Genomic DNA, 6,791 nt, shown 5'->3' with positions numbered 1-6,791 from the left:
AGCAACACCAAAAACGCCTGAACCTGCCCTGCCATCATCTGAAGCAAGAAGTGGTAACGAGGTGGAATTCAACCCTCTATATGCTTCAGAGGTTGGAGGAGCAGCAAAAGGCCATTCAAGCCTATACAACTGAGCTAGATATAGGAGGTGGAATGCACCTGTCTCAAGCGCAGTGGAGAATGATTTCAACGTTGTGCAAGGTTCTGCAACCTTTTGAACTTGCCACACGTGAAGTCAGTTCAGACACTGCCAGCCTGAGTCAGGTCATTCCCCTCATCAGGCTTTTGCAGAAGAAGCTGGAGACATTGAAGGAGGAGCTAACACAGAGCGATTCCGCTAGGCATGTGGGACTTGTGGATGGAGCCCTTAATTTGCTTAACAAGGATTCACGGGTGGTCAATCTGTTGAAATCAGAGCACTACATTTTGGCCACCGTGCTCGATCCTAGATTTAAAACCTACCTTGGATCTCTCTTTCCGGCAGACACAAGTCTGCTGGGGTTCAAAGAACTGCTGGTGACAAAATTGTCAAGTCAAGCGGAACGCGACCTGTCAACATCTCCTCCTTCACATTCTCCCGCAACTGGGGGTGCGAGGAAAAGGCTCAGAATTCCGAGCCCACCCGCTGGCGGTGATGCAGGGCAGTCTGGAGCGACTGCTGATGCTGACATCTGGTCCGGACTGAAGGACCTGACAACGATTACGGACATGTCGTCTACTGTCACTGCATATGATTCTCTCCCCATTGAAAGAATGGTGGAGGATTATATGAGTGACCGCATCCAAGTAGGCACGTCAGACAGTCCGTACTTATACTGGCAGGAAAAAGAGGCAATTTGGAGGCCCTTGCACAAACTGGCTTTATTCTACCTAAGTTGCCCTCCCACAAGTGTGTACTCCGAAAGAGTGTTTAGTGCCGCCGCTCACCTTGTCAGCAATCGGCGTACGAGGTTACTTCCAGAAAATGTGGAGAAGATGATGTTTATTAAAATGAATTATAATCAATTCCTCCGTGGAGACATTGACCAGCAGCAATTGCCTCCACAAAGTTGTACACAGGGAGCTGAGATGGTGGATTCCAGTGGGGACGAATTGATAATCTGTGAGGAGGAGGATGTACACGGTGATATATCGGAGGATGATGATGAGGTGGACATCTTGCCTCTGTAGAGCCAGTTTGTGCAAGGAGAGATTAATTGCTTCTTTTTTGGTGGGGGTCCAAACCAACCCGTCATTTCAGTCACAGTCGTGTGGCAGACCCTGTCACTGAAATGATGGGTTGGTTAAAGTGTGCATGTCCTGTTTATACAACATAAGGGTGGGTGGGAGGGCCCAAGGACAATTCCATCTTGCACCTCTTTTTTCTTTCATTTTTCTTTGCGTCATGTGCTGTTTGGGGAGTGTTTTTTGGAAGGGCCATCCTGCGTGACACTGCAGTGCCACTCCTAGATGGGCCAGGTGTTTGTGTCGGCCACTAGGGTCGCTTAGCTTACTCACACAGCTACCTCATTGCGCCTCTTTTTTTCTTTGCGTCATGTGCTGTTTGGGGAGTGTTTTTTGGAAGGGCCATCCTGCGTGACACTGCAGTGCCACTCCTAGATGGGCCAGGTGTTTGTGTCGGCCACTAGGGTCGCTTAGCTTACTCACACAGCTACCTCATTGCGCCTCTTTTTTTCTTTGCGTCATGTGCTGTTTGGGGAGTGTTTTTTGGAAGGGCCATCCTGCGTGACACTGCAGTGCCACTCCTAGATGGGCCAGGTGTTTGTGTCGGCCACTTGGGTCGCTTAGCTTAGCCATCCAGCGACCTCGGTGCAAATTTTAGGACTAAAAATAATATTGTGAGGTGTGAGGTGTTCAGAATAGACTGAAAATGAGTGGAAATTATGGTTATTGAGGTTAATAATACTTTGGGATCAAAATGACCCCCAAATTCTATGATTTAAGCTGTTTTTTAGGTTTTTTTGAAAAAAACACCCGAATCCAAAACACACCCGAATCCGACAAAAAAAATTCGGTGAGGTTTTGCCAAAACGCGTTCGAACCCAAAACACGGCCGCGGAACCGAACCCAAAACCAAAACACAAAACCCGAAAAATTTCCGGTGCTCATCACTAGTATTTACCCTGCACAGAAACAAAATAACCCACCCAAATCTTACTCTCTCTGCAAATGTTATATCTGTCCCCCATGCAGTGCACATGGTTTTGCCCAACTGCTAAAAAATTTCCTGCTGCGATCAACTTGGAATTACCCCCACTGGACTGACTGATGCACAGGACACTAGCACTGGTCTGATGCAGGACAACACAGATAATTATACAGCAGCACTGGGCATATGGCAGCAGATGACACCACCACTGTTGAATGGTCACTGGAGTGTCTGATGCCCAGGACACTACCACTGGTCTGATGCAGGACAACACAGCAACACTGTAAGGGACTTATTAAACAGCAGCACTGGACATACGGCAGCAGAGGACACCACCACTGTGACTGGACTGATGCAACACAATACACCACCCTAAACTGATGCAGCACAACAGAGCACCCTATACAGCAGCACTGGACATATGGCAACAGAGAACACAAGCACTGTGTCTGGACAGATTTAGCACAAGCCACGGACACTGAGGATACTGAGAGAACGGAGACACGTCCTCTCTGTACACTCTCCAATGCCGGAGTGAAAATGGCGGGGATGCGCGGCTCCTTATATGGAATCCAAATCCCGCGAGAATTCGACAGCGGGATGATGAAATTTTGCATCGTTCTGGTTTCCGAGACAGGCGGGAAAACCCGAGCCGGGCTCGGAACCGGGTTCAGAGCGTGAAGTTCAGTACAGTTCGGTTCTCTGAGAATCGAACCCGCTCATCTCTACCCAAGACCATTGCTCATTCAACAGATTCGACCCCTTAAGTTTATGGGCAGTATCCTATTAGCCGTGGTAAAGCTGACGCGAGTCGCAGGCTTTGCTGCAGTCTTGTGCTTTGACCTATAATGTTTTATCAGCCAGCTGGCACTCATCCACTTCTGAAGCTCAGCTAGACAGCCATTTAGGGATGTTATTGGGTTCTCAGTACCTGGAGCAAAAGGCAGGTACAGTTGTATATTTGCACAGCAGTGGTAGACCAGACCATGACATCTGATTAATTCACCCAGTGGTTGCATGTGTACTGCAAAAAGCATGGGATATACTGTAGTATAGAACCCTGTGGGACACCACATGGCAGTGGCACTGGTGACAATGAGTATACTCCAGAAGTATCTCTCTGTGACCTGCCAGTGAGAAATTGTTTGAACCAGATAAGGACTGTGCCATCCAGTCCACAGAAAATTTTCAGGCGCAGAGAGATCCAGAAAAGTCTAAACACAGTTGTCCTTAAAAGACTGATTTGTCCTTTTCCAAGCCTCTCCCCAATTTGTGCAATAAATACTCTAGGAGGAGGTAAAAACTCTTTTCTTAAAACTTACCAAAATATGTGCAATTTAGTGTAAACCCAGGGAGATTATTTGCTAGTATCTTTCTGTAGATAGGTTTTCCATCTTGCCCTATACTTGTCTGTACAGATCATCTCACACTACATTGACTCCAAGCCAGTAGAGAAGCTTGTAAAAAACAAAGACCCTTGCTTGTGATAACCATATTCCAGATGGATTCTAGAAATTATCCACAACTTGTTCACAAAATGCTACTTGGTGTAGCCCACCAGACGCAGTGAGGGGGTTAATGCCAGCATTAGAATGTGGGGGGATTTTGTCTGCGAGGTGTGTGACTTGTCCAAGTATCAAGACATGTATGGCAGTGTAAGCTCAGAAGAATTGGGAAGGGCTATCATGCAGGTGCGAGTGGGAAATGGAATCTGGCTCAGTGACTAAAATATAGAGAGCATACCACAGCATAGTTGCCTACCCTCCCGCATCCTGCGGGAGCCTCCCGTTTCAGACATAAATCTCCTGATCCCCTGCTTTATAGGTCAATTCTCCCGGATTCTTCAGATTCTGTCAGGGGTGACACTAAGGAGTTTCTTTGCAAGAACAGTGAGTTGCTGTAGTTGCTCAGGAATCACTGCTGACGGCTCTCATTACCCCCCTTGTGTATCCCCTGAGAGAGAGAGAGAGAGAGAGATAGCAGTACCTGATCACACACTCCTCTTAACTGTGCTGGTGTGCACTGACCCATAGCATGCCTCTGCTGCTGCTGCTGCTGCTGTAACAATTGTTGTTAGTATAATCTTTCTGTAGTTAAACACATTCGTTTAATTAGAGCAGCTGGTATCTGTAATGATTTGGTTAATGCTGCAATGGAATGGAAAATAGCACATCCAATAAATATAGGTCGTGCCTACAAGACGCAGACAATCCAGTGTTCCCAATGAAAATAAAATCTACAACACCAAAATAATCGTTTACTTATATGTTTATGGATGAATTCACACACGGTCAACTTGCATTTGGAATTTATTGCATACAGTAGGCATCACATTTACCATGCATATTGTGCTGAGTGAGAAGAAAAGAAATATCACAGCGAAAACATATTGCAAATAAGAAACCCTGTATTTCAGGCAGTAATGTTAGTATCAATACTTGCAAAACTTCCCAAAATATATTGTTACTAATGTTATATAGAAATATCTTGCAACAACAAGCATTTAAGCATAGGCACGCCTATTTGTGGAACTAGACACGCCCTTTGGGTAGAGTTTGACAGGCCCCCATGGCGGCACGCCGCGCTTTGCACGGGACATGCTACTGTAATCTCCCTGATTTTAGTTTTCAAAAGTAGGCAAGTATGTACCACAGTGTTCGGGTGATCCAGTCACCATCATCCACCAGTGAGGAGAGAAATCCTGTGTACAGAGGAGGAAGTACTGCTGTAAATTCACAAGGAGGTACGGAGTAATTCATAAACAGCAAGCAGAAGGAATGCAGGGAACTGTCCACACTACCAGGGGCGGAACTACTGGCGGGGCAGGCAGTGCATTGCACTGGGGCCCCGCCGCACTGAAGGGCCCACAGCCGCCGGCCGGCATTTAGAACATATTGACATGCGGACGAACGTCCGCATGTCAATCTGCGGTCTCCTCTCCCTCCCTGCTGTGGTGCCTGCTCCCCCGCCCCCCCCCCCCCTATGTGTTGGAGGGACACGAGCGCATCGCGCGTCTCTCCTGTGTCCCTCCTGGCTCTCCCCCGGCCGATCTAAGGAAGCATGTGCCGTTCGTGAGCTCTGATTGGCTCACGAACGGCACTTCCTTCATTAGACCGGCCGGGGGGAGAGCCAGGAGGGACACAGGAGAGACGCGCGATGCGCTCGTGTCCCTCCAACACATAGAGGGGGGAGGGGGGACCGGGGGAGCAGGCACTGCGGCATATACCTGGCACTGGGGGGACATATACCTGGCACTGGGGACATATACCTGGCACTGGGGGGACATATACCTGGCACTGGGGACATATACCTGGCACTGGGGACATATACCTTGCACTGGGGGGGCATATACCCGGCACTGAGGGCATGTACCTGGCATTGGGGGGGCATATACCCGGCACTGGGGGGGGGGGCATATACCTGGCACTGGGGGCATGTACCTGGCACAGGGGGCATATACCTGGCACTGGGGGCATATACCTGGCACTGGGGGGGGCATATACCTGGCACTGGGGGGGAGGCATATACCCAGCACTGGAGGCATGTACCTGGCACTGGGGGGGAAGCAGGCACTGGGGGGGAATATCTGGCACTGGGGGCATATACCCGGCATTGGGGGGGCATATACCCGGCACTGGGGGCATATACCTGGCACTGGGGGGGGGAGCAGACACTGGGGGGGAATATCTGGCACTGGGGGCATATACCTGGCACTGGGAGCATATAACTGGCACTGGGGGGGCATGTACCTGGCACTGGGGGCATATACCTGGCACTGGGGGCATATACCTGGCACTGGGGGGGGATATCTGGCACTGTGGGAGAATATCTGGCACTGGGGGGGCATATACCCGGCACTGGGGGCATATACCCGGCACTGGGGGCATATACCTGGCACTGGGGGGGAAGCAGGCACTGGGGGGAATATCTGGCACTGGGGGCATATACCTGGCACTGGGGGCATATAACTGGCACTGGGGGGGCATGTACCTGGCACTGGGGGGGCATGTACCTGGCACTGGGGGCATATACCTGGCACTGGGGGGGAATATCTGGCACTGTGGGAGAATATCTGGCACTGGGTGCATATACCTGGCACTGTGGGGGAATATCTGGCACTGGGAGCATATGTGGCACTGGGAGCACGGCCCTAGCAACAAGCACTACCCACTAGCAACGAGCATGACACCCAGTGCATGAAACCCCTGGCAACGAGCATGACATCCTGGCACCATGCATGGAACCAAGTGCATGAAACCCCTGGCAACAAGCAGGTAATTTAAAAGTAATTGGAAGCCTTACTGTAGAACTTAATGTGTAATGGGCATTACGGTGTGTGGCATAATGTATCACGGACATTGCGGTGTGTGTCATAATGTTTCAGGCATTACGGTGTGTTGTATACTATATCACGGGCATTGTGGTATGTGGTATAATGTCTCAGGATCATTGTGGTGTGTGTCATACCGTGTCACAGACATTGTATGTGCTATAATGTATCAGGGGCATTGCAGTGTGTAGCATAATGTATAACGGGCAATGCGGCGCACGCATTTTTCTACCTTTGCTAGTGCCAATTACGGGGTGTATGGGGGGGGGGGCGCCGAAGGATTTTTTGGCTTGGGGGAGAAAAATTTCTAGTT

The sequence above is a fragment of the Pseudophryne corroboree genome, chromosome 1, assembly GCF_028390025.1.
Source record: "Pseudophryne corroboree isolate aPseCor3 chromosome 1, aPseCor3.hap2, whole genome shotgun sequence".
NCBI lineage: Eukaryota > Metazoa > Chordata > Amphibia > Anura > Myobatrachidae > Pseudophryne > Pseudophryne corroboree.
This window is presented reverse-complemented; position numbering follows the sequence as displayed.